General features: G+C 35.2%; 1 protein-coding gene and 1 long non-coding RNA gene across 9 annotated transcripts in view; one reads left to right on the top strand and one right to left on the bottom strand.

The window, feature by feature from the left end:
- On the bottom strand, positions 1 to 4,630 carry LOC111820706 (uncharacterized). Its single transcript, XR_002824219.1, has 2 exons — positions 3,597 to 4,630; positions 1 to 2,854 (listed from the first exon to the last, which is right to left on the bottom strand). It is a non-coding gene; the product is annotated as an uncharacterized LOC111820706 (long non-coding RNA).
- The window catches only part of COMMD10 (COMM domain containing 10), a 216,060-nt gene that overhangs the window by 119,154 nt on the left and 72,755 nt on the right, over positions 1 to 24,151 (top strand). The window lies entirely within an intron of this gene.

Here is a 24,151-nt window from a genome sequence, read left to right as displayed (position 1 = left end):
TTGTACCTTAGATGAAGGTTTACGGAACAAATAGTTTCTCATTAAACAGTTAGTACACATATTGCCCTATGACAATGGTTAACAACCCCATGACAAGTCAACTCTTATGGAATCTTGAACTAACTAAATTGCATATTTAATGAATATCATTCAGTATATGTCCCTAAAGTGAAAACTTAAATTTATCATGTAAATGACTTGTTTCTTTTAAAAAAAAGTATACTTTTAAAACACTGTAAGAGTACATATCCAAAAGAGACACCATAAATTCTGTTTCCTGTTCTCTACTTAAATATAGGAGACCCTTAGATACTTTTCAACTCCTAATGCTCTAGTAAATAAAATGTAACAAAACCTTTACAATTAGGAAGCATTTGAAAGCTAAAAGTACAGCTAAAAATATAGGATAAGTTAATGAATATATAAAAGATCAGATGGCAGTGACAGTGTATTTGTATTAGTTATACACGAAATAATTGTTTGTGCATTTAAATGCAATTGAATGTTACACATATGTACAGACATAGCTACTATATTTCATAGCTTGATATAAAGTGTTAGGAGTTAAATTTCAAAGTAACCTTTATATTGTTTGCTACTTTTTTGTTGTAGAAAAGATATTCCCCAACAACCTATCTACATATGGATATGACAGAGAATTTTGGCTACCACTACAGAGTAGATTAAATGATCTATTAATTACTTCATATATTAATATTTACATGTAAATATATCCTAGCTTTCACACACACAGCAGAAGTGTGGAAATGAATGTAGTTTGTATTGAACTGAGTTCAGAAAGCATATTGTAGTAATTAAATTCAGTTTTTTTTTTTTTAACAAAGCATTTTTATAACTACAATTGCTGGATTCCAAGTACTTGTACTATAATTAAAACAACTGCTTGTTGTGAGCAAAATTTCCTTATATTGATATAAATTGATATAAGTACTTCTTTTTATCCGTTCGGCTATTGATAGGCACTTGGGTAGTTTCTGTATTGGAATGATCATGAATAGTACTGCTATGAACATTACTGTTGATGTCTTTTGGTGAGCAAATGTCTGAGTTGGGTACATACCTATATAAATGGTGGCATAGTCATACAATGAAATACTGTACGTCAATGAAAACATAAGAACTATAGCTGTATTTAGCAACATGTATGAATTGCATAAATATAATGTGTAGTGAAAGAAGCTAGAGGCAAAAGAATACATATTGTTTGATTTTATTTATATAAAGTTCAAATCTTTGTTGTTAGAAGTCAGGATAGTGTTTTACCCTTAAATGGGTAGCACTAGAAGAGGACATGAAGAGGGACTTCTGTTGTGTTTGTAATGTTTTGTACCTTGAACAGATGTGTTCCCTTTGGGAAAATTCATCACACTCTACGGTTATAATATGTTCACTTTCATATATATGTGTATGTGTGTGTAATACTTCAGTAAAACATTTACTTAAAAGTATTAGAGTGCTGTAATCCCTGCTTTAAAAGAACTGAACTTAGTTAAGGAGCAGTAAACATCAGGCTGAGTAAAACAAGTGATGTACAAAGAGCTTTGGGTGAGCAAAGGTTGGAACCATGAATTTCATCAAGGTGTATGTGGGAAGACAAAATTATAAGTCATTATAATACCTTTAATATTACCTTTTGCCATAGCACCAGGTACTTTTATAGCATAAAACTCTGAAGTTCTTTGTTTTTGATTAATAGAATCCCCAAAATTAAATAATTTCAAGATGAAGAGGCTAAGCCCCTTTTAACAGCTGTTGTTGTCATACCTGATGATGAAACTAGAACATTGCTTAAGAGAGAGAAATTATATTTCCAGACATAAAAACTCAATTTTTAAATATTTTGAGTTACTGCAAGTTGAAAATGACAATTAAAATATGTAAACATTATTAAAATACAATATCAGCACTGAGTTATACATATAAAATTTTTTATCAGTAATTTTACTGATGAACCTATGGAATATCAGGTAACAAACATCAAGACACGTTTGGCACCTATCAAATTGACAAAAAAGTGAAAGTCTGATATCACCAAATATTTATGTAGGGAAATGAGAACTCCTTTATACATCTCTAGTGGCAAAGTAGTACAGTCACTTTGAAGAGCAATTACATAATACCTAGTAATTTAAAAAATGTACATTCCCTATGGCTCTGTGGTTGATGTTTCTAGGTATCAACACCAGAGAATGGTGTACATGTACAGGGTGATCATTACATTTGTAATAGTGAAAAAGTGAAACAGTATGGCACTGTATCCTAACTAGATAATTAAACAGATTTATTTATACACTGAGACATCATACAGCAGTCAAAGTGTAAGAGTTAGATTTTCATGTTATCAACATAAATAAGTTTCATAAATGTGGTAACAAAAAAAAAACAAGTTGCAAAATGATGTGGACAGTTTGGTAAAAATTTTGTAAAATTTTACAACAGAACAATATTATATGTTTTATGTAATAAAAGTAGAAAATCATATTGGGGGTACCTCTGAGGATGAAAAGAAGAGGAAAATGTGGGTAGATAGGGCTTTAGCTGAGTTTATAATTAACATTTATAAAAAAGAGATGAAACAAGGTGAAATTTTAACATCTGATAAATCTGGGCTGAGTATATTGTTGTCGTTAGGTGCCGTCGAGTCAGTTCTGACTCGTAGTGACCCTGTGCACAACAGAACGAAACACTACGCAGTCTTGCGCCATCCTCACAATCGTTGCTGTCTTTGAGCCCATTGTTGCAATCACTTTGTCAGTCTATCTCCTTGAGGGTCCTCCTCTTCCCTGATCCTCTACTGAGTACAGGAGTATCATTTTTTGTTCTTTTCTATAAACTGAAATGTTTCTTAGTTAAATAATTTAAAATGTTATTTTTAAAAGATTAGCTAGCAATGAGAAGGAAAAAATATCTAACTGGTTTAACATTTTTATTTAATCCTTCTTTCTTGGATATCTATCTGATGAAACAGAGACATGCAGGAATAGTCTGGTCTATTCAAACAAAAGCTATATTTAGGAAAAAATAAACATATCAGAGTCATTTTCTAAACATGGTAAAGAACTTAAAGAGGCAAGTTTTTTTTTATATGTTTACCAAAGTAAATAATAATGCTACCTTTCAAAACTGTGTATTTTTAACACAGAAACATAGTAAAAGTAACAGCACTGAGATCTTTTATAAATGCACAATGGAGTTTCATAATCCATTGATTCTATTTGTGTGACTTTGAATAGAGGTCAAGCATTTTTAATACATTGAAGTTCTATGCATTACATAAATTTTTGCAAGAATCATTCTTCCAACATTTTAAAATAACACTTCAGTGTAGCTTTAAGCAGCAGGAAAATAATATATATCTTTGCTAAGTTCATTGTTCTGTAAAAGTTATTTAAATCAGAAAGGAAAACATTTTGTATTGAAACTATTGTTTTAGCTTTTAGCATCTACTCAATCATATCGAATGTTTTACATTATCAAAGGCTAATTCTCTACTGTGTATAAAAGAATAACTAAAATAACTAAATAAATAAAACAGATTTTTATAGTGTTCCATTAAGTTTATCAAGATAGCGTACCTTCCTTCTTACTTTGGGGCTTCTCTTTTTCAAGTGGCTGTAGCTGTGTCCTAATTAACTATTCTAGCTATTTAAACAGTTTTGCTGAATCATATTAAGCCCTGGTTATCTCTGTAAACATGTTCTGTCAACCCAGTCAAAACATACTTGTTGGAATATCTTGTCCAAGTGCTTATAATAGTAGAATTTTCTTATCACAATCATTCATTGTAGGTTAAAGGACTTTTTTGTCTTCTTGCATGGTTTGTAAAAAAATAGAAGTGAGTAAGTTTTGTTTTGTTGTTTTTCCTTTGTCTAAGATTATTTCTCTGCCTCTAGAAAAGGTGGTAATGTTGCATGGGCACAAGAACAGAATCGTGGAGGGAGATTTAATGTTTGAAGTCATTGTTTATGTTTAATGTTAGTTTTAACTTCTTTTTAGTGTTCTATATATTTTGTTAGGAATTTAAATTTTTCTAAATTAACACAAAATTATAATAGAATTATTTTATGTTAAATACTCATAGAATCAAAAATTCTAATTATTGTTCAGACTCTCAGCAGCAACTCTTTGTCAGTTTTTGTTTTCTCTATAACCTTAGCAGCTGTTTTTTTCCTTACCTATTTCTGTTTTTACAACCTCCTCATTTCAGAGATTAGGAATAGTCTAGCTATATTTAAATGCGACCCAAATTTACTTACCACTGAGATTTAGGAAACTTTTCCTCCTACATGTTAAAAATACGAGCAATAACAACAATAATTAGGTGTTAATCTGTAAAATTATTAGGTTCACTGTTGTTACTTTTAATAATAATTTAACTCAAAAACAAAATTAAGAAGACTGAAACATTTTCATAGCTTATAAAGTATTTGTTCAGGGAAAAAATACAATATAATTCCTTTCTTCTGCAGGGATTGACCTAGAGGTTTGGGGGAAGAAAGTTAATACTATTTGAAATTACCATTAACTTTGTAAAATTCAGTTTTGCTGATGGATATATTCCCAGGAGATCATGTTGTTAAATTAAAAAGTTTAGTAAACCAAAACCGTTGAACCCATTGCCATCTAGTCAATTCCGACTTATCGCGACCCTATAGGACAGAGTAGAACTGCCCCATAGGGCTTCCAAAGCTGTAACTTTTTATGGAAGCAGTCTGTTACATCTTTCTCCCTTGGAGTGGCTGAAAGGTTTGAACTGTAGATCTTTTGGTTAGCAGCCAGGTGCTTAACCACTGCGCAACCAGGGCTCCTTTAAAAAAAAAAGCTTAGTAATGATTTTTTTTTATATTACTATTTTTACTCATTCATATATCACTATGATTTGTGTAAAGGAATTTCTAATAAAGCACAAATCACATACAGCAGATTTTTCAGTTTCTTTGAAATATCTGAAAGAATTTTTAATTCATGGATTCCAAAGACGAAAACAAAAAAATTTAATACATGTCTCTCTGTAACTACATTACACACACACAGTCAATAATTCGTGAAATCAGATTATATTATACAAAGTCCATTGTACAGTGATATTTAAAACTCAAAATACACATGGACAGTGAAGTGTGATGACTGAGCACAGACATGGGTTGGCTCGAACTGCATTTGAATTCTAATTCTGGCAAGTTGCTTTACCTTTCTGAGCCTTGGTTTTCTTACTACCTATAAAACAGCGATAATACCTATTTCAGTATATTGATTAAATGAGAATATATGTAAATTACTTAGCACAGTGTCCTGTACACACCATACACAGTAAGTCATCATTATTTTAGTTCAAACTTTTCCCCCTGAAAAAGAACTTGATAAATAACATTTGAGTTTGTAATCCAACTCTCAAAAGTTTATTTGATCCATAATGTAACTTAGAATAATATGAATAGTACCATAAAGTGAAGGAACCATTTGTAGCAGTGGTTTGATGGCAAAATACCATCAGAATTCCAATTTGAAAAACCAGAAACTGTTTTCCACTCCTAAAGTTCTAGGAGTAGAAGCAATAATTCTCTCTCTAGGCACTCTTCCATCTTTTGAGGAGTAGGAGTAAATATACCCTCATATCCAAGGCAGATGGTGGTGGTGCCAGAGGCTGGGACTTTTTGCACAGTGTTGCCTGCAAAGGGATTGACCATTAGGAATGAAGTTTCAATGACGGGAGGTGCTGAAACACAGTGTGTGAAAGGGGTGGAGTGGGGGTAGGTAGAGAGGGACAAGTGATCTAAAGTGAAGAGGTAGGCCAAGGTGATGGGCGTGTAGAACTTCTAATTTAAAAAAAAACCATGTCAACTGTACCTATTTCAAGAAATTACTATTGGTATTTTGTTGCAACTAGATAATGAATTCATCACATTTTATAATCCCAACCTTTTTTATTTTAAGCAAACTAGTTTGATTTCTAATGGCTTGCGTTAATATCATGGTACAGGGTAGTAGTACAGACAGACATTGAAGGCTATCAGCAAACCCATGTTAGAACTTTTATGATTATAGGAACTGAAGAATATTGTAAATATGTCTGATACTTATAACTACTTTGTTTTAGGCTGTCCGTAATAAAATTTCTGTCATGTGGTTCTTTATGGTCATAACTAAGGTCCGTGCATAATATTGAATGCTCTTAGAATATTAGGTTTGTGTCTTTTATGTTTTCTCTGTAAACCACATAATGACTAGGAAGTACCATCTATAATATAAGGATTTAATAGATATGTTAATAAATGACTGTGAAGATAATACACTTTATTTCATTAGTCTCTTGGCTTGTCATCTTTTATAGACCTGCATTCTTTTACATAACTTGCTAAGGAGCCTTTGGATATGAAAACACAGTGTACTCTTTTTATTATGAAAAGTTCAAAGACCTTCTGAATATATTAATGATACCACTATAACACTTCTTGACAATTATTCTACTGATGATGAGTTGTAAAGATGCCAGAATCAAACGGAGATGTGAATGCCAGTCTCCCTCACTACCTGAGTGACTTGCTACTTCACATCAGCCTTACAGCTTTCGCTTGGTGTGATTGAAATCTGTGCCTCAGCAAAATGACAAATTACCACAGACCCTGGTTCTTTGGGTCACAGTGAAAATAGTCACTGAATATCAAGGGTCTATATAAGGATTTTTAACCTGTATGGCTTCTGTCCTCAGAAGGTCTATGAAGCTCCTGAAATTATCTGCTACATTTTGCATATATTTGAATATACATTTTTCCTGAGAAGAAATCTGTAGCATATATGAGTACCATCAAGGCAGTAATCTGAGAAAAGTTAGGGACCAAAGGATTTGTAGCCTCTTCAAGGGTCTTTTACATAGAGTAGACATTTGCCATCTCATTTCCTTGATATACAGCATATACCTCTGGAGGAATGAAATTACCATGTGTGTGTATTTACCAGTGATTAAGAGCCGGTGGGGCAGTGGTTAAGAGCTCAGCTGCTAACCAAAAGATCGGCAGTTTGAATCCACCAGCTGTTCTCGGAAACCCTATGGGGCAGTTATGCTCTGTCCTGCAGGGTTGCTATGAGTCGGAATCGACTCAACGGCAGTGGGTTTGGTTTGGTTATTTGAATTTTACAGTTCAGAGAAAATTTGTGACCATTTCACAATATAATTGTATTTCTTTTTTATGTGAATTCATATTTTAATACAAATGCTACATTAATGAATGAAGGTGATCAATAAAATGTGAATAATACTTTTTATAATTTTTTTATATATGCTTGATTTCATTATTAAAGGGGAATAGAAGGAATTTTTCATATTTTACATTTAGCTCTTTATGAGATAGAATATTTTGAAACAAGTTTTGGATTGAATTTTTAATTTTTAAAAAATATTTGCTTTTTGAAATATTTATAGTAGTATTTCACCCTAATTCATTCTGTAAAAAAATAGGATCTTATCATACAGTAAATAGTAGTACAATATAAAGGGATAGCATAGATTATTGTGAGTGTATGCCAGTATTTTATTGTATTGAGCTAGACTTTATGATAGGGTCAGTCTTCTTTAACGCTTTAGCTGTTGCTTCCTTTGTGTTGCCTACGGAAAGCAAACTTCCTAGAAAGTGAAACTATAAGAGAAAGAAATGAATAAGAGCAAAATTAGAACACATAATTGCAATCTAACCTTAATTTATGTTTTTGAACGAGTAATTTATTTCAAAATTACAGAACCCACTGACATGAAATTTACCACTTATATTGATGAGCAAGTGGAGAGTATATACATTTCTATAGAACTACTTCGCTGATTTAGGAATTAAATTTTTGAAAACAAAATTTTTCATTCTGTCACCAGAGAAAGGAAACGCATTGGTAATGTTAATTAATAAATATACTAGAATTAACAGCCATTTGTTGGGTGTTTATTAACAAAACCAATTGTTGTCAAGTCAACTCTGACTTATGACAACACCATGTGTGTCAGAGTAGAAATATACTCCATAGGGTTTTCAGTGGCTGTTTTTTTTGATGTAGGTCACCGGTCCTTTCTTCCTAGATGCCTCTGGGTGGACTTGAACCTCCAACCTTTCATTTAGCAGCTGAGCACATTAAGTACCACCCAGAGACTACCCTATTATATAGGCACTTTTAATAAACATTTTACATATCACCTCATTTGATCTTCACAGCTGTATGTGGTAAATAATAATATTGCCATTTTGATGAGGAAACTGAAGCACAAAGAAGTTAAATAACTTATTCAAGATGTTCTGGGTGACCTTCAAAACTAGGTGCTGAATATTTATTAAATCAAATTGCATTGAAATCTGTGAATCTCTGATCCTTTCCTATTTTTATCATTTTCCCATTTATCTTTGGTTAAATTATGACCTCAGGATTCCAGGCCTTGATACATATAACATACGGAAGTGCACCCAGTGAAGTATTTGTGACAGTGTTTTCTGCAGTGATTCTTTTTAAAAATTAAATAAAATAATAAATTTAAAAAGAAATTTAAAAATAAAAAGTGTGGAGCAAGCATTTATTATAACATTAAGAAGAAATATCTCCTTTTATAATGCTATGTAAAAGCTAAATGAAGTAGACTTCTATACTTCCACTCCTACTCATTAATCACCAGTTACTGGGCTGGAGATTGACTGAAATGTTGGAGGTTTCTTCTGTTCATCCTTCTATACCAGTAGAAAAGGGTACTCATTTTTCTTAATAGTTGGGTTGTTATCACTAGTAAATAATCCTTAATATAGTTGTCTTATTATTTTGGTTTGGTTTCTTGGGAGAGAAAATGTATTTTATAGGTATACCATAATTATACTTTCGTTGTCTCTCATTTTGTCTTAAGGTGTCAGCCTCATTTTTAAACAGTGGTTAATTGTGCAAATAGATGTCAAGTTTGTATGTTATAGAATATGTGAAAAATAACGTTGTTTAGTCAGCATTTTACAAAGATCTAAGTATACAAAGAAAGTTTATTTACATTAAAAATAATATATCTGGATATTTTAAACGTTATAACTGGTATTAATGTATTATGGTCACGTTCATTTAGTTGAGGGGAATATGATAGAAAATAATATGAAGTCATGACCTGCTATATCTAAAAATAATTGAGCAATTTAAAAAAATGTTAGTGAAGATTATATTAAATCTTTTGTTTATATAGGTATAGTACTTAATTTGAAAATAAATAGCATTTTCCTTATTCTCACTTGTTTCTAATCATTATTTTAATATTGCCTATTTGTAGTCAGTATAGAGAGTTTTTTATTATTTTAAATAAAGATTTCCTTTTTTGGAGAAAAATTTGGAATGAATATTGGAAGATATACTGAGTGTTTGGAAGAAAAGCAACTTTTTTCCTTCCTGACTTGAGGTCAGAATAGAAAAGCTGCTCCTGAAGTTGCCTCCTGTGGGAAAGGAAGAGCCTTATCATTGACAGAATTTGATATAAAGAGGACAGTTGTTTTGAAGTAAGACAACCCAGAGCATTACAGTACTGATGATTTTCTCCAGTTAAGCAGATTAGAATTTTAATCCTAAAAAGAACACAGTATCCAATGTTTTTGTGTACAAAAGAAGTATTTTTAACATTAAGAACATCCTTTTTTCTTTGATTTATATTTTCAACCTTCACAGGTTTTTATTTAAAAAAAGCGTGGATAGCAAACTGATCAGAAGATGGTTTCACTTCAAGGAGAAAATTTGAGTTTTTCCAGAGTTCCTATTAGTAATATTTCCTGTTACGTTTCTGTTAACTCAGAACTTTCTTTTTCTCACCTCTTAATTATCTACATTAACAAAAAGAAGGAAAAACTGATCACATAAAACGTGTAGCGTGTACAGTATTTATATGGACCAGAGAGCTTTGTTCTTGTGCTTTGAGTAGATACATAAGACACATCTGTTATTCTCAGAAACAATTGCATAATATTGCATTATGCTTTTATCTAAGACCTATATTGCAACCAAAGCTATTACAAATGTCGTAGTTAATAATCAGTAAATGTTACAAGTGTCCAGCATAGAATTTTCTGTCTAAAAAAAGAAACCAAACCTGTTGCCATGGAGTCAATTCCGACTCTTAGTGACCCTATAGGAAAAAGTAGAACTGCCCCATAGGGTTTCCAAGACTGTAAGTCTTGTAAGTCTGTAAGTCTGTACTGAAGCAAACTGCCACATCTTTCACTCGTGGAGCAGCTGGTGTATTCAAACCGCTGACCTTTAGGTTAGCAGCCAAGCGATTTAACCCCACTGCACCACCAGGGCTCCTCGAATTTTCTGTAGTGAATATAAATTAAACATCAGTTCTAAATTGTAATTTAGATAAATTTTTTAATCTCTTCTATAATTCCTATACTGTATCTTTGGTATGAAAAAGATTAAAAATTCATTAGGATAGTAGGATTCAGAAGGGTTTTTTTGAGGGGACTAGATTTTAATAGATACTTTTCAGGAAACAGTCATTAAGTAACCTTTTTTAAAAAAATTATATATTATATGAAAGGATCTTAATATTTAAAAGTAATAAATGATTATTTTGGAAAAACAGAGAAGTATAAAGAAGAAAAAAAAAATCCCCCCAATCCCACCACCCAAGATCAATCACTCTTAACTACAAACTGTTTACAAATACTGACTACTGTGTAGATTCAGGTTGTTTATAATTTTTCTACCTTTTTTTTTCAGCTTTAGAGAACAGAAATTTAGTTTCTTATAGTTTAGGAGGATGGAAGTGTGAGTTCAGGGCATGGCTCTGGGGGATAGCTTTCTTTGTTGTTAGCCTCTGGAGTTCCTTGGCATTCCTTGGCGTCTGTCTTCCCTCTGTATGTGTGTCTCTGTGTCTATTCTGCTGTTTTTATAACTCAGAAGTGATTAGATTTAGGACTCACTCTACAGGGCATGATCTAATTAATATAACAAAACCAGTTGCTGTCCAGTTGATTCCAACTCATGGCAACACCATGTGTGGAGTAGAACTGAGCTCCATAGGATTTTCTGTTTTTTATTTTGTTGTTGAGAATATACACAGCAAAGCACACCAGTTTAAGTTTCTACGTATGCAATTCAGTGACGTTAATTACATCGTTTGAGTTGTGCAACCATTCTCACCTTCCTTTTCTGAGTTCTTCCTCCCTCATTAGCATAAACTCACTGCCCCCTAAGATTCCTATCTAATCTTTCAAGTTGCTATTGTCAGTTTGATCCCATATCTATAGTTCTTAAAGAGCACAGTGCTCAAGGCAGAACTTTTTACTAGTTATGCTGAACTGTTGTTCGATTTTAAGATGACTTTAGTGGATATTTTTGGTTTAAGGTTTAAAGATTATCTCATGGCAATAGTTTCAGGGGTTCATCCACTCTCCATGGCTCCAGAAAGTCTAGAGTCCATGAGAATTTTAAATTCTGTTATGCATTTTCCTCCCTTTGTTCAGAATTCTTCTATGGAATCTTTGATCAAAATATTCAGTAATGTTAGCCAGACACTTTTCACTTCTTCCGGTCTCTTGGCAAAGGAAGCAGTTGTTCATGGAGTCAGTTAGCCACACATGCCATATCGTCCTGCTGTTCTTGACTCTTTCTTCCTCTGTTGCTCCAGGTGAATAGAAACCAATTGTTGTGCCTTGAATGGCCACTAGCAAACTTTTAAGACCCCAAGCACTACGCAACAAATTAGGAGCTAGAACAGAAGCACTTAACATGTTATTAATCCAGTTAACTGGGATATCCCATGAAACTATGACCCTAAACCTCCAAGCCAAGGAACCAAATCCCATGAGGTGTTTGGTTGTACATAAGCCGCCTCAATAGCTACTCTGTTTTTTTGTCATTGTTGTAAATATATCAAATTTTGCCAATTCAACTTTTACAGGTGTACAACTTATTGACAGCAATTACAATAATCGGCTGTGCAACTCAAACCCTTAATTCAATGTGATTTTTCCATCACTGTTAACCCGTCTTTTCCTTCTGCCCCTGGTAACCACTAATAAACTTTGATCTCTATGCATTTACCTTTTTATATAAGTGAGGTCATACAATATTTGTTCTTTTGTGATTGGTTTATTTCTCTCAGCATAATGTCTTCAAGCTCCATCTGTGCTGTAGCATGTATGAAGACTTCATTTCTCCTACTGGCTGAGTAGTATTCCATTGTATGTATGTACCACATTTTGTTTATCCATTCATCTGTTGATGGGCATTTAGGTTATTTAAACCTTTTGGCTATTGTGAATAGTGCTACAGTGAACACTGGTGTACAAGTCTCTTTTTGAGTCTCTGCTTTCAAGTCTTTTGGGTATATACTTACGAGTGGAATTGCTGGATCATATGGTAGTTCTATTTTTAATTTTTTGAGGAACCGTCACCCTGTTTTCCATAATGGCTCCACCATTTTGCATTCCATCCAGCAATGGATTGTTGTTGTTAGGTGCTGTCAAGACTGTTCTAACTCTTAGCGAACTTGTGTATGACAGAATGAAACACTGCCTGCTCCTGCGCCCTCCTCAGAATCGTTGCTGTGTTAAGCTCATTGTTGCAGCCACTGTGTCAATCCATCTCTTTGAGGATCTTCCTCGTTTTTGATGACTCTCTACCTTAGCAAGCATGATGTCCTTCTCCAGGCACTGGTCCTACCTGATAGCCTGTCCAAAGTACGTGAGATGAAGTCTCACCATCCTCATGTCCAAGGAGCGCTCTGGCTGTAATCTTCTAAGACAGACTTGTTCACTCTTCTGGCAGTCCATGGTATATTCAGTATTCTTCACCAACACCGTAATTCAAAGGCATCAATTCTTCAGTTTTTCTTATTCATTGTCCAGCATTTGCATGCATATGAGGCAATTGAAAATATCATGGCTTGGGTCAGATGCACCTTAGTCCTCAAAGAGACATCTTTGCTTTTGAACACTTAAAGAGATCTTTTGCAGCACATTTACCCAGTGCAATCCATTGTTTGATTTCTTGACTGCTGCTTCCGTGGGCGTTGACTGTAGATCCAAGTAAAGTGAAATCCTTAACTTCAATATTTTCTCTGTTTATCATGATGTTCCTTATTGTTCCAGTTGAGAGGATTTTTGTTTTCTTTAACTTGAACTTGCATATGAGCAACTGATGTTCGGTTAGGCAGTTGGCCCCTGGCCTTGTCCTGACTGATGACACTGAGGTTTTACATTGTCTCTTTCCACAGATGTAATCACTTTGATTCCTGTGTTTTCCATCCGGCGAGGTACACATGTATGGTTGCCATTTATGTTGTTGAAAAAAGGTATTTGCAATAAGTAAGTCATTGGTCTTGCAAAGGTCTATCATATGATCACCAGTGTCATTTATGTGACCAAGGCCATATTGTCCAACTACTGATCCTTGTTAATTGTTTCCAACATCCACATTCTAATCACCAGTAATTATCAATGCATCTTGATTGCATATTTAATCAATTTCAGACTGCAGAAGTTGGTAAAAGTCTTCAATTTCCTCATCGTTGGCATGAGTGGTTGGTGCATAATTTGAATAATAGTCGTATTAACTGGCCTTCCTTGTTGTTGATAGGTGCTTTCGAGTCAGTTCCAACTTATAGTGACCCTATGTACAAAGGAATGAAACAATGCCGGGTCCTGCGCCATCCTCATAATTGTTGTTATGCTTGAGCCATTGTTGCGTCCACTGTGTCAGTCCATCTCATTGAGGGTCTTTCTCTTTTTTGCTTACCCTCTACCAAGCATGATGTCCTTCTCTAGGGACTGGTGCCTCCTGTTAACATGTCCCAGGTATGTCAGACAAAGTCTTGCCATCCTTAATTCTAAGGAGCATTTTGGCTGTACTTCTTCCAAGACAGATTTATTTGTTCTTTTGGCAGTTCATGGTATATTCAGTATTCTTCACCAACATCATAATTCAAAGGCATCTTCCTTATTTCATTGCCAGGCTTTCCCGTGCATATGAGTTGATTGAAAACATCATGGCTTGGGATAAGCACATCTTAGTCTTCAAGGTGACATCTTGGCTTTTTAACACTTTAAAGAGGTCTTTTGCAGCAGATTCACCCAATGCAGTATGTCATTTGATTTCTTGACTGCTGCTTCCATGAGTGTTGTGTATCAGTAAAATGAAATCCTTGACAACTTCAGTCCTTTTCTCCATTTATCATGATGTTGCTCATTGGTCCAGTAGTGAGGATTTTTGTTTTCTTTATGTTGAAGTGTAATCCATACTGAAGGCTGTAGTCTCTGATCTTCATCAGTAAGTGCTTCAAGTCCTCTTCACTTTCAGCAAGCAAAGTTGTATCATCTGCATGTTGCAGGTTGTTAATGAGTCTTCCTCCAATCCTGATGCTGAATTCTTCTTCATATAGTCCAGCTTCTCAGATTATTTGTTCAGCATATAGATCGAATAAGTATGGTGAAAGGATACAATCCTGACACACCTTTCCTGACTTTAAACCACACAATATCCCCTTGTTCTGTTTTAACGACTGCCTCGATCTATGCACAGATTCCTCATGAGCCCAATGAAGTGTTCTGGAATTCCCATTCTTTGCAATGTTATCCATAATTTGTTATGATCCACACAGTCAAATGCCTTTGCATAGTCAATAAAACACAGGTAAACATCTTTCTTGTATTTTCTGCTTTCAGCCAGGATCCATCTGACATTAGCAGTGATATCTCTCATTCTGCGTCCTCTTCTGAATCCAGTTCGAATTTCTGGCAGTTCCCTGCCAATGTACTGCTGCAGATGCTTTGAATTATCTTCAGCAAAAGTTTACTTGCATATGATATTAATGATATTGTTCAATAATTTCTGCATTCGATTGGATCACCTTTCTTTGGAATGGGCATAAATATGGATTTCTTCCATCAGTTGGCCAGGTGGCTGTCTTCCAAATTTCTTGGTGTAGACTAGTGAGCACTTCCATCGCTGCATCCGTTTGTTGAAACATCTCAGTTATTATTCCGTCAATTCCTGGATCCTTGGTTTTTGTCAGTGTCTTCACTGCAGCTTGGACCTCTTTCTTCAGTACTGTCAGTTCCTGATCATATGCTACCTCCTGAAATGGTTGAACGTCGACCAGTTCTTTTTGGTATAGTGACTCTGTGTATTCCTTCTATCTTTTTTTGATGTTTCCTGCATCGTTGAGTATTCCGCCCATAGAATCCTTCACTATTGCAACTCAAAGCTTGAATTTTTTCTTCAGTTCTTTCAGCTTGAGTAATGCCAAGCATGTTCTTCCCTTTTGGTTTTCTCACTCCAGTTTTTTGCACATGTCATTATAATACTTTACTCTGTCTTCTTGGGCTGTCCTTTAAAGTCTTCTCTGTTCAGCTGTTTTACTTCATCATTTCTTCCGTTCGCTTTAGGTACTCACTGTTCAAGAGCAAGTTTCAGAGTCTCTTCTGACATCCATTTTGGTCTTTTCTTTCTTTCCTGTCTTTTGAATGACCTCTTGGTTTCTTCATGTATGATGTCCTTGTTGTCATTCCACAACTTGTCTGGTCTTCAGTCGTTAGTGTTCAGCGTGTCAAATCTGTTCTTGATATGGTCTCTAAATTCAGGTGGGATATACTCAAGGTCGTACTTTGACTCTTGTGGACTTGTTCTAATTTTCTTCAGCTTCAACTTGAACTTACATGTGAGCAGTTGATGATCTATTCTGCAGTTGGCCCCTGGCCTTGTTCTGACTGATGATGTTGAGCTTTTCCATCGTCTTTGTCCACAGATGTAGTCAATTTGATTCCTGTATATTCCACCTGGTGAGGTCCACATGTATAGTCACCGTTTATGTTGTTGTAAAAAGGTATTTGCAATGAAGAATTCATTGGTCTTGCAAAATTCTATCATGCATTCTCCAGCATCATTTCTATCACCAAGGCCATATTTTCCAAGTACTGATCCTTCTTCGTTTCTAACTTTTGCATTCCAATCACCAGTAATTATCAATTCATCCTGATTGCATGTTCGATCAATTTCAGACTGCAGAAGTTGGTAAAAATCTTCCATTTCCTCATCTTTGGCCTTAGTGGTTGGTGCATAAATTTAAATAATAGTCGTATTAACCGATCTTCCTGTAGGCGTTATGGGTATTATGCTATCGCTGACGGCATTGGTCTTCAGGATAGATCTTGCAATGTTCTTTTTGACAGTGAATGCCATGCCATTCCTCTTCAGTTTGTCTTTCCTAGCATAGTAGACCATATGATTGTCCTATTCAGAATGGCCAATACCAGTCCATTTCAGCTTACTAATGCCTAGGATATTGATGTTTATGTGCTCTGTTTCATTTTTGACGATTTCCAATTTTCCTGGATTCATACTTCATACATTCTATGTCCCGGTTATTAATGGGTGTTTGCAGCTGTTTGTTCTCGTTTTGAGTCGTGCTGCATCAGTAAATGAAGGTCCCAGAAGCTTGACTCCATCCACATCATTAAGGTCAACTCTACTTTGAGGAGGCAGCTCTTCCCCAGTTGTCTTCTGAGTGCCTTCCAACCTGAGGGGCTCATCTTCTGGCATATATTAGACAGTGTTCCACTGCTATTCATAAGTTTTTCAATGGCCAATTTTTTCAGAAGTAGACCGCCAGGTCCTTCTTCCTAGTCTGTCTTAGTCTGGAAGCTCAACTGAAACCTGTCCTCCATAGGTGACCCTGCTGGTATTTGAAATACTGGTGGCATAGCTTCCAGCATCACAGCAACACATAAGCCACCACAGTATGACAAACTGATAGACACGAGGTGGAGCAATGGATAAGTGCTCCAGTATCCCCACATCCTCCCCAACATTTGTTATTTATTTATTTATTTATTTTATCTTACCCATCATAGTGGGAATGAAATGGTATCTCATTGTTGTTTTGATTTGCATGTCTCTGGTGGCTAATGATGCTGAGCCTCTTTTCATGTGTTTGGTCCATTTTAATATTCTTTTTGGTGAAATGTCTGTTTAAGTCCTTTGCCCATTTTATGATTGGCTTATTGTCTTTTTGTTGTTAAGTTGTCGAAGTTTCATATATATTTTCGTCATTAGATGTTTGTCAGATATATGGTTTCCAAATAATTTTCCACCATTAAAAACGGTGTTACCTTTCACAGTTTCTAAGGATGTGTGCCACGGTTTCTATGGATGCTTGCTAATGACAGCTGAACAGAGTTTTGTAAAGAAATTTATCTACTTTGATAAAACCAACAGTTCTTTTTTCAAACTTTAGTGGCAGGTACACACACATGTGAGTTAACTGTAAGAGCACCCCTGATGTAGGTTTGACACAAACTTTCAAGAAGCAGGGTAAATGGAACTAATTTTCCATAAGGCAGTGTTTTTGTGAGGCAGGAGGAAGAGAGAATAGGCTTTGTGAGAACTCTTCATGGCCAAATTTGAAAATTCCGATGAACCTTGAGTAGGGCCTTGACTCTTCCTTATATGAAGCTTCTTAAAGAGTTTTTGTTTTTTTTTTTCCCCAAGGAATATTGTTGTAGGCAGAATAATGCCCTGCCTCCAAAGATATCAGGCTGTAATCCCTGGACCCTATAAATGTTACCTTATAAGGAAAAAAGGGTCTTTGCAGATTTGATTAGATAAATATAGATTTAGATATAATTTTATATTAGTTTCTCTAGTGGCATTCTAGGTATTTCTCTTTGCATCATTTTTTAATAGTTGCTCTAAGGATTATACTATATATTTTAACCATGTACCAATCTGTTGAAATATTTAATTACTTTTCATAAAATATAGGAATCTTTCAACTGTGTAATTCTATTTTTATCCCCTTCCTTTGTGCTTCTTTTATGCTGTCAGTAGGTCCATATATTTAACAAATATCTGTAAATCTATCAATTCAGAGTTACAAATTTTGCTTTAAGTTGTTGTTGAGTTGGCTCCAACTCATGGTGACCCCATGTATAACAGAACATAGCTTTGCCCAGTCCTGCACCATCTTCATGATCATTGGTATGTTTGAGTCCATCGTTGCTGCCATTGTGTCAATCCATTTCATTGAGGGTTTCCCTCACCTTCACTGGCCCTCCACTTTACCGGACATAATGTCCTTCTCCAATACTTGTCCCTCCTGATGATGCCTACAGAGTAAGTGAGTTGTCTCAGACAGTATTCTGTGATACATAGGATTTCATGGCTAATTTTTGGAAGTAGATCACCAGGCCTTTCTTTCTAGCCTATCTTAGTCTGGAAGCTCCGCTGAAACGTGTCCACCATGAGTGATCCTGCTGATATTTGATATATTAGTGTCATAGCTTCTGGCATCATAGCAACATGCAAGACACTGCAGTATAACAAACTGACAGGCAGGTGGTGGTTGCTTTTCATAGTCATAAGTATATATATTAGAGAAGAAACGAAAGCTTACATGTGATCTTTTATACTTACCTATATATTTACTTTATTCTTTCCTATAGATCTGAGTTGTCATCTGGTGTTACTTCTCTTCAGACTGAAGAATTTCTGTTAGAATTTCTTGTAGTTAAGGTCTGCTGGCAACACATTATCTCAGTTTTTGTTTGGTTATGTCCTTATTTTGCATTTATTATTGAAGTATGGCCTTACTGGAAATAGAATTCTTGGTTTCTGTACTTTGAATATATTGTTCCAGTTCTTTTGGCTCCAGTGGTTTCTGATGAGAATTCAGCAGTCAGTCTTATCATTTTTCCCTCTATATGGAATGTGTCATTTTTTTCCCTGACCCCTTTCAAGATTCATTCTATATCTTTGGCTTTTCAGCAGTTTGTTACAGCTAAGATAGATTTTCTTTGTGTTTATTATTTTGGTTAGATTTCATTGAATTTACTGGAATTTAGCCTAATGTTTTCCATCAGATTTGGGGATTTTCAGCCAGTGTGTCTATGAATATTTTTTCTTTACCCTTTTTACCAGTCCTGCTGAGATTCTAATTACACATATGTTGGGTTGCTTCATATTGTCCCACAGGTCTTTGATGTTCTGATTATTTTACCTCATTCTTTTTTCTCTCTGATCTTTGGATTTGGTAATTTCTATTAATTCATCTTCAAGTTTACTGCTTCATCCTTTGACATCTTCAGGTGCTGTCAAGTTCATCTGGTGAATATTTTATTTCAGTTATCGTCCTTTTCAGCTCTAGAATTTTTTTCTGTTGAGATTCCCTCTATGTTCTCTTATTGATAGCATGTTTTCCTTCAGTTTATTGAACATTTTTTTTTATTGTACTTTAGATGAAGGTTTACAGAGCAAATTAGTTTCTCATGAAATAATTGATGAACATATTGTTTTGTGTTATTGGTTGCCAGCCCCATGACGTGTCAACACTTTCCCTCCCTCAACCTTGGGTTGCTCATTACCAGCTTTCCTGTCCTCTCCTGACTTCTCATCTCTGCTCCTGGGCTGGTGTGCCCATTTAGTCTCATTTTGTTTTATGGGCCTATCTAATCTTTGGCTGAAGGATAAACCTCAGGAGTCACATCAGTACTGAGTTTAAAGGGTGTCCAGAGGCCATATTCTGGGGGTTTCTGCAGTGTCTATTAGACCAGTAAGTCTCGTCTTTTTATCTGAGTTAGAATTTTGTTCTACATCTTTCTCCAGTTCTGTCTGGGACCCTCTATTGTGATCCCTGTCAGAGCAGTCAGTGGTGGTAGCTGGGCACCATCTGGTTGTGCTGGACTCAGTCTGGTAGAGGCTGTGGTAGTTGTGATCCATTAGAACTTTGGACTAATCTTTTCCTTGTGTCTTTAGTTTTCTTCATTCTGCCTTGCTTCAGACAGGGTGGGACCAGTGAAGTATCTTAGATGGCTGCTCACAAGCTTTTGAGACCCCAGATGCTACTCACCAAAGTAGGATGTAGAACATTTTCTTTATAAACTATGTTATGCCAACTGAGCTAGATGTCCCCCGAGACCATGGTCCACAGAACTCCGCCCACTAATTTGGTCCCTCAGGGAGTTTGGATGTGTCTTTGAAGCTTCTGGCATAGTGGTTAAGAGTTCAGCTGCTAATCAAAAGGTTGGCAGTTCAAATCCACCAGGCACTCCTCGGAAACCCTGTGGGGCAGTTCTACTCTGTCCTATAGGGTTGCTATGAGTTGGAATTGACTCGATGGCAAAGTGTTTGTTTTGGTTTTATGAAGCTTCCGTGACCTTGCCTTCGTCAAGTTGTGCAGACTTCCCCAGAATTGTGTACTGTCTTAACCTTCAGCAAAGTTACCACTTATATATTGTCTAGTTAGTGTTTTTCCTTCCCCACCCCTCCCCTTCCTAATAACCATCAAAGATTGATTGTTTCTGTGTGTAAACCTTGTCATGAGTTGTCAACAACGGTCGCATACAGTATTTGTCCTTTTGTGATTGACTTATTACACACAGCGTAATGCCCCCTAGATTCATCCATGTTGTAAGATGTTTCACAGATTCATCATTGTTCTTTATCATTGCATAGTATTCCATTGTGTGTATGTACATAATTTGTTTATCCATTTATCTGTTGATGGGCATTTAGGTTGTTTCCATCTTTTTACTATTGTGAATAATGCTGCAGTGAACACAGGTGTGCATATGTCTATTTGTGTGATGGCTCTTTTTTCTCTAGGATATAGTCCTAGGAATGGGATTGCTGGATCATATGGTATTTTTATTTCTAGCTTTTTTAAGGAAGTGCCGTATAGTCTTCCAAAATGTTTGTACAGTTTTTCCCACCAGCAGTGCATAAGAGTTCCAAGCTCCCCACAGCCTCTCCAACATTTGTTATTTTGTTTTTTTTTCTACTTGCCAGTAATGTTGGGGTGAGATGGTATCTCATTGTAGTTTTGATTTGCATTTCTCTAATGGCTAGTGACCTCGAGCATCTCGTCATGTGTCTGTTAGCTGTGTGATTGCCTTCTTTAGTAAAGTGTCTGTTCATATCCTTTGCCCATTTTTTAATTGAATTATTTATCTTTTTGTTTTAGAGGTGTTGGATTTTCCTATAGATTTTAGACATTAGGCCTTTGTCAGATTTGTCATACCCCAAAATTTTTTTCCTAGTCTGTAGGTTCTCTTTTTACTCTTTGGTGAAGTCTGTTGATGAGCATAAATCTTTAATTTTTAGAAATTCCCAGTTATCTAGCTTATCTTCCTGTGTTTGTGTATTGTTATGGTTTGTATGCTATTTATGCCGAGTATTAGGGCCTCTCGTGTTGACCTTATTTTTTCTTCTATGGTCTTTATAGTTTTTGGTTTTATATTTAGGTCTTTGATCCATTTTGAATTAGTTTTTGTGTACAGTGTGAGATGTGGGTGCTGTTTCATTTTTTTACAGATGGACATCCGGTTTTGCCAGCACCGTTTGTTAAAAAGACTGTCTTTTCCCCATTTGATGGACTTTGGGCCTTTGTCGAAGATCAGGTGACCGTAGGTGGATGGATTTACATCTAGATTCTCAATTCTGTTCCATTGGTCAATGTATCTGTTGTTTGTACCAGTACCAGGCTGTTTTGACTACTGTAGCTGTATAGTATATTCTGAGGTCAGGTAGTGCGAGTCCTCCTATTTTATTCTTTTTCTTCAATAGTGCTTTATTTATCCAGGACATTTTTCCTTTCCATATAAAGTTATTGATTAGTTTTTCCATCTCATTAAAGAACGCTGTTGGTATTTAATCAGGATTGTACTATATTTGTAGATTGCTTTGGGTAGAATTGCCATTTTCACAATGTTGAGTCTTACCTATCCGTGAGCATGGTATGTTTTTCCATTTATGTAGATCTCTTTTGGTTTCTTGCAGTAGTGTTTTGTAGTTTTCTTTGTAGAGGTCTTTTACATCCCTGGTTAGATTTATTCCTCAGTTATTTTATTTTTTTAGGAACAATTATAAATGGTGTTACTTTCCTAATTTCCTTTTCATAGTTCTCTTTATTGTTGTGTAGGAATTCAGCTGATTTTTGTTTGTTTGTCTCGTATCCTGCTACTCTGCTGAATCTTTCTATTAGTTCCAGTAGTTTTCTGTGGAGTCCTGTGGGTTCTCTATGTATAGTATCATATCATCTGCAAATAGGGACAGTTTTACTGCTTCCTTAACAATTTGGATGCCTTTTATTTCTTTTTCTTGCCTTATTGCTGTAGCTAGGACTTCCAGCACAATGTTAAATAGGAGTGGTGATAAAGGACATCCTTGTCTTGTTCCTGTTCTCAGGGGGAATGTTTTCAGCCTCTCTGTTAAGAACGTTGGCTGTTGGTTTTGTATAGATGTCCTTTATTATGTTGAGGAATTTCCCTAGTATTCCTATTTTTTGAGAGTTTTTATCAGGAATGGGTGTGGGACTTTATCGAGTGCCTTTTCTGTGTCGATTGAGATGATCATGTGATTCTTTTCTTTCCTTTTATTTATGTGGTGGATTATACTGATTGATTTTCTAATGTCGAACCATCCTTGCATACCTGGTATGAATCCCACGTGGTCGTGATGTATTATTTTTTTGATGTAATGCTGAATTCTATTGGCTAGAATTTTGTTGAGAATTTTTGCATGTATATTCCTAAGAGATATTGGTCCTATAATTTTCTTTTTTTGTGGTGTCTTTGCCTGGTTTTGGTATCAGGGTTATGCTGGCTTCATAGAATTAATTTGGAAATATCCTTTCCTTTTCTATGATCTGAAATAATTTGAATAGTACTAGTGTAAGCTCTTCACTGAATGTTTGGTAGAATTCTCCAGTGAAGCCATCTGGGCCAGGGCTTTTTTTGGATGGGAGGTTTTTAATTACCTTTTCAATCTCTTCTCTTATTATGGATCTGTTCAGATTTTCGATCTCCGTTTGTGTTAGTTTAGATAGATAGTGTGTTTCTAGAAATTTGTCCATTATCTCTAGGTTTTCAAATTTGTTGGAGTATAGTTTTTCATAGTACTCTGTTATAAGCCTTTTTATTTCAGTTAGGTGTGTTGCAATGTCCCACTTTTCATTTCTTATTTGGATTATTTGTGTCCCCACTTTTTTTCTTTTGTCAGTTTGGCCTATGGTTTGTCCATTTTCTTGATCCTTTTAAAGAGCCAACTTTTGGGTTTGTTTATTCTTTCTGTTGTTTTTCTCTTCTCTATTTAATTTATTTCTGCTCTGATCTTTTTTATTTCCTTTCTTCTCTTTCTGTTTGTTTGAGTTGTATGGCTAGTGTTTTAACTTTGTCCCTTCTTTTTGGTGTGCGCGTCTGTTGCTATAAATTGTCCTGTGAGGACTGCCTTTGCTGTGTCCCAGAGGTTTAGGTATGATGTGTTTTCATTCTCATTAGATTCTAGGAAGTATTTGATTCCCTCTTTGATTTCTGTTACCCAGTGTTTTTTAAGCAAAGTGTTATTCAGTTTCCATGTATTTGATTTTTTTTCCTTGCTCTTTCTGTTACTAATTTCTACTTTGATGGTTTTGCGATCAGAGAAGATAGTTTGTATTATCTCAGTGTTTTGGATTTTGTTGACAGTTGCTTTGTTTATTCTGGACAAAGACGTGGTCTATTCTGGAGAACATTCCACATGTGTTGGAAAAGAATGTGTACTTTGCTGCTGTTGGATGGAGTGTTCTGTGTATGTCTGTGAGGTCAGGTTGGTTGATTAAGGCCTTTAGATCTTCTGTATCTTTGTTGAGTTTCTTTCTAGAGTTCTGTCCTTTACCAAGAGTGGTGTGTCAAAGTCTCCTACTATTATTGTGGAACTTTCAATTTCTCTTTTCAGTGCTATTAGAGTTTGTTTCATGTGATTTGGAGCCCTGTCATTGGATGCGTAGATTTTTATTATGTTTATGTCCTCATGGTTCATTGTCCTTTTGATCATTATACAGTGTCCTTCCTTTTCTTTTATGGTGGATTTTGTTTTAAAGTCTTGTTTATCTGAGGTTAGTTTTGCCGCTCCTGCTCTTTTTTGTTGCTGTTTGCTTGATATATTTTTTCCGTTCTTTGATTTTTAATATATTTATGTCTTTGTTTCTAAGGTGTGTCTCTTGTAGTCAGGATATTGTTTTTTTCTGACCATTCTGTCACTTTGTGTCTCTCAATGGGTGCAGTTAAACCATTTACATTCAGTATCATTATTGATAGATATGAGTTTATTGCTGTCATTTTGTAGGCCTTTTTTTTTTTTTTTTGCTGACGTTTTCTTTGTT

The sequence above is a fragment of the Trichechus manatus genome, unplaced genomic scaffold, assembly GCF_000243295.1.
Source record: "Trichechus manatus latirostris isolate Lorelei unplaced genomic scaffold, TriManLat1.0 scaffold00047, whole genome shotgun sequence".
Taxonomy (NCBI): domain Eukaryota; kingdom Metazoa; phylum Chordata; class Mammalia; order Sirenia; family Trichechidae; genus Trichechus; species Trichechus manatus.
The sequence above is the reverse complement of the archived record's forward strand: the minus strand, read 5'-3'. Positions and strand labels throughout refer to the sequence as shown.